Source organism: Urtica dioica, chromosome 5, assembly GCF_054948205.1.
Source record: "Urtica dioica subsp. dioica isolate 48M chromosome 5, U.dioica_male_clone48M_v1_H2, whole genome shotgun sequence".
Taxonomy (NCBI): domain Eukaryota; kingdom Viridiplantae; phylum Streptophyta; class Magnoliopsida; order Rosales; family Urticaceae; genus Urtica; species Urtica dioica.
The window spans coordinates 39,263,220-39,276,095 of record NC_142760.1 but is presented as its reverse complement, the minus strand read 5'-3'; positions in this window follow the sequence as shown (position 1 = coordinate 39,276,095).

Sequence of the window (12,876 nt, the reverse complement as noted above, 5' to 3'; positions counted from 1 at the left end):
GTTATAGCAAAAGCAAGATAATTTACTCTCTCTAGAAAAGCAAACAATCCTAAATAACAATTCAAAGGTAGCTAATCAATGAACATAACAATATTCACCACTAATAAGCAAACGAAAATTATGGGAACGAGCAATAGACTACAAACTAGAGAATCATCAACGCATTAATATCGGTTCGGGCTACAATCGCAGCCCCATAAAAATCTAATCTCTAAACGAATTCATAATAAAAACTAAGCACAAAATAATAATTGAAAGCAATAAAATCAACATTGAAACTAAAAATGTATTTATATTAATTAATTGCAAGGTTCAACAATAATTTAAAGCAGTAAAGTAAATAAAAGAAGAGAAGAAAGAAGAATGAATGATGCGTAGTTATGTCGTAAATACTTACTCTGATGTCCGATTTTTACAAGTAAATATGCCTTGGAAAGCTAAGGGAAATCTCTATCCAATGGTGGAAATAATTCATCCAAAATTGTCACTTTAGAATCTAAAATCATGCAGAAACATGTGTCATGTTTCTTGATTTGTTCTAACTCGTCCAAAGAGTCTTCAAATCATCCCAATAGTGCCTCATTTCCCTCCAAATTCTAATATGCTCAAATGACGTTGTAGCTCTGAATTTAGCAACTTTTACCTAAGTTTCACATTAAAAACACGAAATAACCTTCAAATAAATTTAATAACTCACTAGATATTCAAGCCCGAGAATGAGTGGTTTGTACGTATAAAATGCACTCATCACCGTATCAGATCTTAGATTTCGAAACCCGAGCTCAAGATCTACAATAGAATTTTCCCCAAATGCGTTTTCTATCTACTGTTCCACCTGAGCTAGTTGGTTATTCTGCTATTGTTCACTCCTACAACTAGGGAAAACTTGACCCTAAATCCATCAAATACATTTTTCTCAGGTACTCTGCCACTCAAACTTGATATACGTGTTATGAACCAAACCTTAGGAAATTCATCATCTCATGGATGTAACTTTTCATGACTTAAACCCATGTTTTCTCAATTATGATAGTCATAGTGAGAACATAACAGACGACTATCTCAATCATCCATTAAACCCATCTCCCCATCCAAGCTCGCCTGAGCCTCAGCCTTCGAGCTCACTACTGCCTAGCTCACCACAGGCTTAGAACACAAATCCCTTAAGCTCAAATCTGTCTAAAAGCTCACCTCGCACTACATCTATTTCCATCAAGCTAAACAATTCCACCTGGTTAGGCAGTGACTCCATTATTGAATCTTCACCAACTCTGGACATCAAAATCATTGAGCAAGGTAAATATCATTTACCATCGGACTTACCAATTTCTATGAAGAAGCCTATTTGTTAATATGACCCATACAAGAATGTTGACTATGTGTACTATGAGAACATCTATGTAAGCTATCAAGAAATACCAAATGAAGATTATGAGATCTCTCCATGAAACTCCATAAATGCCAACATGACGAGTCAGCACATATGACGAGATTTGAGCTCTTGAACATAATGACACCTCGGAATATTGAGCTACTATATGGGAAGTGAACTGTTGGGTGTATATGGTTATTCATCATCAGCATAACCCCCACAAACAAATGAAACATTGAAAAGCACGACACATAGGCAAGGGATGCACGTAAGCATGTGGAATTGATTATCAGGAGACATTTGTATTAATGAAAAAATTATTGGCATGGAAGTAGTTAAATATGAAAAATTTATTAATATATCTCAAAGGAAATACAAGCTTGACCTGCTCAAAGAAACCGATACTAAAAAAAAACCTTACGCAAATGCACGTAGTTGCAAAAGTAATATATTGTAAGAACGAGTCAAATCCCACGAGAACTAAGCTTAATTGTTAACTAAACTCCTAAAAATAAGGCAAACATTAAACATAAGAATGCATACATGACTTCGTAACAACCTAGCTATCTCTAGTCAATAGGAATGAATTACGATAAATTAATTCAAGCGCACAATCAACCTAATTTTTCTCAGGCATCAAGTCAATTCTAATATCATGAACGATGTAGCTAATCACATTCAAACATTACGATCATAATTAATTTAAACAAAGCAAACAAAGCGAACAAATATTTCAATCAATTAATAGGAATCCATAAACATGTTCAGGACTTGCTACACCATAGTCCTTAATGGACTTAGTTCACGGTGAAACGAAAAATAAACGAAGAAGACGAAGAACGAGAATTCATTAAAATAAAACCAAAACGGGAGTTCCAGATATTAAAGGAGAAGAATCAAGACATTGAATAATCGGTGATGGCTTCGACGAGGATGAACGGCTATCCAAGTTCTCTTTCTCTCCCAAGCTTTTCCAAACAACCAAAAACGTAGAACAAAACTAAAAAGAAGGCTAAGATGTGTTTTATGAGACTCTAGGTTGTTTACATAGGTTTCCTAATTATTTTCGGAGTGATCTGGGTAATTACAACTGATCCGATGGCTCGAAACGATTTAAAAATCGTTAATTTGGATTCCAATTTTTGAAGGCCGCGTGGCGCGCGGAGCTTGGATAGGTCACTGCGCGGAACGTGTAAATTCTTCTAGAATTGACGAGTACTCCTGTGGCACGCAGAGTGCAGCGCACTGCGCGTGGAGACAGTAAATTTTGCTTCTTCGTGCCCCATGCTCCATTTTGACACGTTTCGACTCCCGGTTGCTTCATTTTGTCGAGAAATGACCCCAAAGAGCCTCTAGCTGCTCTTTTACTTCTTTGAACTAGTGAATCATCATAAACACATTAAGACCATAAAAAAACACCCGAGAACTCGCAATACTTCAAGTCCGAAAGTAGTGATTTTCACATATGAAACGTTCATATCATAAACATGCATGCTTGGCTGAAAGCCAGTTCATACTCATATGGGTCCGAACATCAAATTTCGACCTCGAACAATTGAAGCAGCCACATATAAAGAAATATATCAGCAAGTTGTTGGAAAACTCATCTACTTCACGTACAGATAAATACATCTAGATTACTCGTCACTTCATGAGAGAGAAAATTAAGTCTAAAGCAATCCTAATGTGGTACATTCCAACATCATCATCAAGTAGTTAACATCCTCACCAAAATTCTTCAACGAGCGAGCTTTACGAACTTCAATCCAAACTTAATTTGCTCATCAATGAGAGTGAGTGTTGTTAACCGTTTGTATTCCATCACATTGATATGGTTTTCATTATAATTAATGTTGTATTTATAGTTCAAGTGTCAATTCATATTTTTTGTGCATCTATTCAGTACTCATGTACCTAATAAGTGTATAAATAATTTCAATTCTTCTTTTATAATATGAAAAAATGACATTTTTGCTCCATGAACTATAGCCTCTTTAACAGGTGCATCCATGTATAAAAACTGCATTATTACCCCTTCATGTTATTCTTGCTTATTCATTTCATCCTTCTATAAGGATTGGCGTTAAATTAGCCAGTTAATGAACACGTGATGATCACGTGTGTGGGTGGGTATAGTTGTAATCTTGTACATAATAAAAGGATAATTACTTGTATATATATCATACTAAAAAAAATATTATAAAAATGAATATGATAATTACTTGGATATATATCATATCACAAAGCAAAGTCATAAAACGAACACATTACAAAAAAAAAGACACTTTCAATTCACAAACAATCCACAAACCTTACTTGAACAACACACAATAAGTAAAACAAGGCTAATCAGAATCTTAATCTTAATCTGTTTCAGATCACTGGCTTTCTTCACTACCGCACTTCCTTGTCGGTCTTCAGAATCTTCGGTGACCGACTCCAGCATCGTGGTCTCCAACAAATTGATCGTCTTCAACAGTCCGTGTATAATTTGAATCGATCTTGAATACATAGGTGAGTCCACCCAGTCGTGAAATCCATATCCTTTGTCAAATAAGTGAATGTAAAAAATAAACCTTATAGTCAAGACATCCATAAAATCTTTGCCCAGGATTATACACCGTCCATGAAGTTCGTTCAACTCCGCCCGCAATGACACGTCGAAGCTCGCTGTCGCTCACATGCCGCATTGGTTTCCTTGAAAGCGCGATTTCCGGCGCGACCAAATGAACTCTCCATCGCTCAACGTCACTGGATTTAATCAAGAAATTTGGAAATCGCACCTCTTTCGCTCAAACCGTGGTTCATCACGATTTGGGGCTTTTTTTAAGTCGATTTGGGGCTTCAAAAAAAAATGAAATGAAACATATTATACAAATATGTTGAATATTTATACAATGAAACTGAAAATACAATTAAACAAAGTCAAACACCTTCGATGAGGGCAAAAAACACAAATTCTCTTTTTTTTTTTTTTTCCCACACACGTGATCATCACGTGTTCATTAACGTGCTATTTTGACGCCAATCCTAACAGAAGGATGAAATGAAGAATCAAGAGTAACATGAAGGGGCACTAATGCGGTTTTTAAAGTACAAGGATGCACCTATTAAAGAGCTTATAGTTAATGGGGAAAATGTCATTTTTTCTTATAATATATAAAAATAAAATATTTTCATTCACTCTACGTTATCCGTAGATTCTATATATTTCTTTTTTTCTTTTCCTTTTATCTTTATGCCGTATCATGTACGGATTCAAAGCTTGCTATATTAAGAGTGTACCACATAATAAACACACCAATAGAATTATAATTTTAGTGAGCGCGATTAAATAAAAGTTTTATGTAGGACTATTGCTTACGCTGCATGAGAAAACTTAGCAAAATTTATGTCTATATTTTGGATCATGCATAATATAGCAAGCTTTGTATATATTATATACGAGTCTGTTACTTGTACGCTGCTAATAAGTTTGGTTTTGTAAGAAAAAAGTCATTGACCTTTTTCTTTGTTGGAAAATCTGGATTACGTATGAACTATAAAATCATTCATCTTTCTGTATTAGCATGACATTTTTTTTCTTCTTCTCAATCAATGTGAACAAAACAAGGATCAATAAAAAAAAAGCAGAAATTCTAAAATATATTATATGTACTACAAGAAAATATGTGCTTCAGAGAAATAGACCGATAACTAACTGCGTGTTAACTAAGACGTCAATGGTTCTATATATGAATGAGGAAAGCTAGATATATATGGTAAAAATTAATTATAGTAATTAGAAATTGGAAACTTGGCATTAAAAACAAATATCTTGTTAACCTACCTAACATTGACCTATAAATTATTTAACATAATTGAAAAAGTTGAACCTTATCTAAAAAGTGAATATCAATTATTTTTATGAAAGTCCTAAAATATATGTGAAGTATTCTAGAAAAAGAAGTCGCATGACTCCCCTGTAAGTAGGTATAAGAGTTACAAAGCAAACATATTAGGGTTACAAAACTAAAAAAAACATATTATTTGATTTATTTAAGAGAGTTCGAATTAAAGTGTAAATTAAAATAATAAATTTATAAATAGTCAAAATTTATCTAAAATGTGCAAAATAGTCAACTTTAATGACTATGAATACATGTAAATTTATACATATGTAAAATTATACACGGATAAACATTGTTGATATTTTATATATTTTTGTCCACAATGTCAAATTTGACTATTTTATTTTAAAAAAAGAGTAAAACCTAGCTATATTACAAATATATAATTTACGTATATATACTTTTTTTTTTCTTTTTATATGATGGAATAGAAAGAATATTTTATCACCATAGTGACACTGACAATAATTCTCAACGCCGTTCACAATCCATAATGGTGTTTGTGGTCAAACTAATTATAGTTTTTTTTTTATAATTGATCGTTAAAACATGTTTAAAATAATCATATCAGGCATAGCGTGTCGAACTTAATTAAATTTAAGTAACTTAGTTGAAGCTTCGTTTCCGTTTGAGTCTTGACTAATGTGGGCTGATTTATTTAATTGGACAAAAGGCACAATAAACCGGATAAACCGTAAAATTTTCAGGATATGTATGTAGTATATTTCATGTGTGAAACACCGTGTTTTATTATTATAATTAGTTTTTATATAATCCAAAAATCACATGACCAAGTCAACTCAATTCAAACATGACCAAGTTATCCAATTCTCTTATCATCATTTCTAAATAATTATTTCTTACACCCAAAAACACATACTAAGTAGATCCCACACCGTATACATTAAGTATGTATTTAAATTTAAAGGCAATATACAACTACATGATAATTCAAAGGCTTTATCTCATACACGGTGACTATGTCACGGATGCTAATAAATAGTATTTTTTTTTTCTTCTCTCATCTCATCTCATAATTCAAATGAGACATTATCCAAAAGTAACTTAAAGCCACGTCACGGGCGTCCACACAAGGTTGCTCTGCACCTTATCTTATCCCCAAAAAACCCGGGATTTCCCCCAAGAGACACTCGCTTAGAGCTTGGTCCCACAACCCTGACGTCATATCCACGTCATGGCTGTCTCGCTGGACGCCACGTGTCGTTCCCCCTCGGACTCGGCCCGGACACTCATCCCCCGGCGAAGCAGTGGCACGTGTTGCACGAGCTGACCCCTCATTGACTGGTCAATCGTCAAAGTCCCCGACCCGTCATATGATCTGACGGCCAGGAAGAAACCCATTAATAAATTGATGATTTATCATGTTTTTTTTTTTAGTATTTAAATAGAAGGAAAATCTTGTATAAGCTGGAGTGGGACCTGCGAGCTGGTCGGGAGGAGGAATTGGGGGGATGCGGGTGCACCGGGGCAGGAGGTAGGCCCGCGTAGTGCTTGGTGCAAAGTGAAGAGAGAGAGAGAGAGAGAGAGAGAGAGAGAGAGAGAGTAGTGTGGGTGTGTTTTGTGTGGGAGACAGAGACAGTGATGCAAATCTTTGACCGTTGACTTCCAATCACAGATATTTTTGTTTAATTAATACTTTAAATTTATTATTTTAAGTTAACATCTCGAGAAAAATAAAATATATGGTGTGTTTGTAATGGCTAAACGCTAGCTTAAGCATAAAATAAAGTTTTATAGATATTTGGTAGAAATATGTGATCATGTATCCCCTTAATCCCTCATCTCCACCGTTGTCTCCCATTATTCAATTCCTATATATATGTATTGTTGTCACACGATTTATTAATAATTAACTTTAGTTTAGATTTGTGATCATCAAATTGGGAAAATAAGAGATAAACTATTATTGACATAATAAGACGGGGGGTTTTGTGATCATGTATCCCCTTAATCTCTTCCACGGGTGCTGGATTTCGTGAACAAAAGCCTTTCGGAATACAACGACTGCTAAGTCAAGCAATGCACCATAAGACTCGACTTTTGACGAACTAGAACACGAGCGTCAGAAACTACCACCGGACAACAAGCAAACAAGTAAAAGAAACAATTTTTGAGGAGGGAGATGGATGCGTTTGAAGTGTGTTCAGAATGGGAGAACTGAAGGCCTTTTATAGCCAAAGCAAGCAGTGGTTACACGAAATTGAACCACCAAAATGTTCAGCCATAATAGCTCAATAAATACATTAATGCTCGTCGGTGATGAACATTAAACAGCTCGCCACCATGCATAACGTCCATGCGTAACGTCTCCATTAAAGCACCGGTTACATGCACTTAACCCATGCAAAACCGTACCAACTTAAACAATTAATTCCCACCATAATACAAAAGTTATTTATGAAATTAAAACATATCGAAAGTGAATTTTGCAATAAAAAGATAAGGAAGGCCAATCCCAAACCCAAGACCGAGACACTGTATATAATAAAAACTAAATAGAATTAAATTGCGCCTATAAAAACCGCTCATATTTGGTACTCAAACATACTCAATGCAAAAAAACTTAGATATAACTTTGCATTTACATATTTGTAAGCCGAAGCCATACTTAAATGTATATAATAAAAATACTAGGTATACGCTTTTGATACTGTTTTACTAAATAATAATTATTGAAGATAAGTAGACGTGCAAAGAGTAGGTTTGAGTGTTGAATTGCAAGTAAAATATTTAGCACGTGCTAATCTACCTAGTGTATATATATATATATATATATATATATATATATATATATATATATATATATATATATATATTATAAACTATTTTTAGTTTGAAGTTGCATTATTTGGGCAATCTTGTCTTGAATTCTTACATCAAGCTCTTAACTGCATACTTTTATTTTTATTTGTTATAAGTCGACTTTTAAATGTTTGCTCTTATTCTGCAAAATTATGACCTTTTGTGCTATAGGTGTAATCAATTTCTCTAATATATAATCTGTATCCACTAACTGATATAATTGGATTACGTATAGTACTTCTAACAAGTTTTTATTAAATTTTGGACAATAAATTGGCACAGCCTACATCTATTATAATATATAGATTAGAAAAAGTCTAATCTGAGTTTCACATATGTATATAGATCAAAAGCTTTTATTACCTTTAAATTCAGCCAAACTAGGCAATATCAGGTTTGGTCCACGCGTGAAACGACAAATATAAGTAACGCGTAAGGAACTGAAATTCTTAGGTTATGATGAGAAGAAAAATCGTAGCAAAGATTTTAATTATTATTGATATATTTAAAACACAACGAGAATCGATGGAGAGGCGACAATATATATATATATATATATATATATATATATATATATATATATATATATTTCTTAATGTCATATTTGAAAACGACAATATATATAAAATATAATGAGATCGAGTACTTAGTTGTGAACGCGAGTAGAGGATATTTTGCTGTGGGAGATTTTACAATAATTGCATAGCAACAACAAAGTTTGACATATTTTGGACATATATTTTCGGTGCTTTAATTAGTCTTGATAATTTGGAAATTACTCTAATAGATATATTATTAATATTATCAAAGAATAAATGTGTTGCTTATGTAATTAGCATTGATATACTAAGTTCTTGTAACACGCACACATAATTAATATCATGTAGGTATTAAATAGTTTAAAGAGGAAGTACACAACAAGAATGCAAAAGTACAACTCTTAATTATTTTTAATTAAATAAAAGTTACAACTTGATCACAATTATTAGTTGATATTTATCATATTAATTAATTGCGTAGGGCACATCATGTTTACTATAGACAAGCAAAGTTACAAGCACGAGGTAGAGAAGCTAGCTAAGCATAGAAATTTAAAACAAACATTATTATATACTTTTTATTATTAAAAAAATATTCATAGGTCAAATTCCAGCTGAGAAAGTGTTACGCAGACTAACATGCTTGATTAGTTACAATTTAAGAAATATAAAGCTGTAATTTTTTTTTTTTTTTTTTAACAATAGTAATGTGTGTGTAAAACGTATTAACTTTATGAAACCCTAGCTTGTGGTCCCTATTCCCTAATATTCATGTTAGCCTCTTTGTGAAACATACAAAAGATTGTTACTGACACCACAAGCATAAAATTGACACATTAGAATTGGATCTATATAAAGCGAAATGATTATCACCGTATCGTTAAGCTACTATACTCCCTCTCTTTTTTTTTTTTCTTTTTTTTTTTAAATTTATTTTTTTTTAATGTGAAAGGTTATATTTATAATCTAATTAAATTGATCCAACTAACTGGACTTGATATTAATTGGCTAGTGAAGATTCATATATATATATATATATATATATATATATATATATATATATATATCAGTGAAAGTACAAACCCTAATTAAATTATCCGTCAATCACATGCAAGAAAGCTAGGTTTGAATTGCTTGTCCTGGAAAATATATAGAATCATGGCATATGTACATGAATCATTAGATTTTGTATATATGTGTTTAAAATCGGACGGAAACCAGTCCAAAAACCGTTTTTTTTTAAGTCTTGGTATCGGTTTGTACAAAACCGTTCACTTTCCGGTTTTTTTGGATATCGGGGAAATCGTCCACTTTCCGGTTGTCTTTAGATAAATTTTCATGCATTCCGACAGTAATTTACTGATAAGTGGTAAAATACCGACAATTCTTAAAATATGATGATATTTAATGTTCTTCACGAAAATTTGTCGTTAGTTTTTGATGATTTAGTTCAAATTCTTAGTTTATAACTTCATTATTGTGTTTAAACTTTAATTGGAGTTTGTATCCAATTTTTTTTCAAGTTTTTGGTTACATTAGAAAATATGATTTAGATTTGAATGTGTTTTTGACTTTTTTTTTGTTAAATTAGTTGTAGAATATGAAATGTTATGTATAATTAGTTGATTTTTAACATGAATATCATTATTATTTTGATTTTGTACTTTTCGTTTTCCTTTTCTGCTTTCCACGGTAACGGTATTTCGATCCTTGATTATAAGCACTTGCTTGATATTACAAAGGGAAAATATCAACAGTATCCCTTCTGTTTAATCGAAATGCGCAATTTATACCATCAGTTTTTAGAAATATCAGACATATCCTTTCAGTTTAATATAAATGACATATATTTCTCCTACCACCCTTTTCGTTTATTTTTTTACAAAAATAATTTGAATTCTCCAAAATACACTTAATGAAATAATTTTTTATTTTCTATATTTTATATTAAAAAATTTAATTAAAAACTTTCTTTATAAAAGTTAAGGATTTGTATTTATAAGAGAAGTTTTAATTTTTTTAAATAAAATAGTAAATAAATATTTATTCTATTAAGGGTATTTTGGAGAATTCATATTATTTGTTGTAAAAAAATAAACGAAAATTGTGGTATTTGAAATATAATATATTTTTAGGGGAGATATATGTCATTTATATTCAACTTAAAGGATATGTATGATATTTCTAAAAAAAATGGAGATATAAATTACGTATTTCGATTAAACTGAAGAGTTACTGTTGATATTTTCCCAATTACAAACACTTTGGAAAGGTCTGTAGCTTTAAAGCTTATCCCTACATATTTTAATAGTTTAAAATGCTTATCCCTACATATTTTAATAGTTTAAAATGCTTATCCCTACATATTTTAATAGTTTAAAATCGCTATATAATCATGGACTTTATGGGATTTTTAAATTTTGTCTATATCTTTTTTACATAAATATGTGCATCTGCAAACAATAATGATCGTGTGTATGGAAATATAAATGAAAAAAAAATGAATGAGTGAAAAGTTACAATATAGAGTTGGATGTTCTCCAATTTAACTTCATTTTTCACTCTATTAGGATTTGTGAATAGAGAAATAGAGTGTACTCTATAATAGAGGGGATTATAAGAATATTAAATAAATTTAATTAATATCAAAATAACTCCAAAATTATAATAAACCATCCATTTTATCAATAATTATATCATTCTATAACAAAAAAATCTACAAAATTATTTAAAATTAATATAAGCTAGATAAGAAAAAAAAATGATTCGATATAAAAGATATAAATTTATATGCTCGTCAAAACGTGCTATCTAAAAAATTATTAAAATAATAAATTTATAAGGAATATGTTTTTTCAGTGTTAAAAATATAGTTTTGGGTTGTAAATAAATTTGATATAAACTTTATAATAGAGTTTTGAGTTTAAAATTGTCTAAAAACAAAAAAAAATTGTAGACACTCGATATATATATTTTTTATTTGCAACCGATTTTTTTAACGGGGAAGAAATTTGTTTTTATTTTCTGTAAAGCTGCCCACAGTAATTTGAAAATCTCTACCACAAATTCATGCAAGTAATGATGAAAGCACAGAAAACATAAAACTTATATATCTTTTATCGAGCAAATAGTAGTCATAGAGATGAATTATTGGTGGAATCTTTTCACCTTCTTTGGTTAAAAAAATCAAGTAACAACATGATGAGAGTTATGAAACACACTGAAATGTAGAGAAAAAAAAAAGATAAAGAAAAGTGTGTCTATAAAAAGTATAAAACACTGAAAGCGCTATAGGAAGCTTCGAGCTGAATTTCCTATAACTCAGATACGTCATGAATTCTAAGCCTATATTTGTGTACAAGACCCTATATACATGGTTATACATATTAGTGGTATACGGGCGTTAGAGAGAAAATATATAAAGTAAAAGTAGCAGGAACAAAAAAAGAGAAGAAAAAGAATAGAGAGAGAAAAAACATAAAAAGTAAAAAAAGAAGTAAATTTTTTTTTTTAAATGTCAGGGAAATATTTGTATCTAAAGAAACTAGCTAGTTAAGGACTAGGCTACCTTATTCCTATAGCTAGCTTGACAAATGGCTACAAGACGAGTCACACATACTTATCCATATTGAGCTTAGGAATATTTCTTGACACTACACAAAGAGTTGTGATGTGCATCGTCATATCAATGGACCATATAGACCCGCCACACTCGGACCCACCTATTTAATTATGTGCGCTGAAACGTTGGCGCAAAACACACTACACAAATTACTCACCATTTGTTTTTACTTCACAAATTACATTAAATATTTTTAAGCACAAGCACAAAAAACTCGTTTAAACTTCAATATTGAAGACATTTAACCATTTATGAGAATTGAACTCGCTCTCACACACGAAGAGACTTCACACGAGGAGAGAGAGTTCCATTTACGCTAGGTCATTGGGGACAAATCACTCACTTACATTCATGAAAATAGTTTAATTCAATTTATGGTGCACTTTCTAAATATTTATCGAAATACGGTGGAATTCATAATCACGTGATTAATAAAAGGAAATTACAACTAAATAATCGTATAAGCGTGTGTTTGATCAAGCATAAAATATCATCATTACATAGGAAGAGATACAAGAATGTAAATGAGATGCTCTCATTTACTGTTTATTTTTCTTATTTTTTGTTGGGCTAAAACTCTCACATTTCATCATCAACTCTCAATAAACTTTTGTTTTCGAAAACAGATTA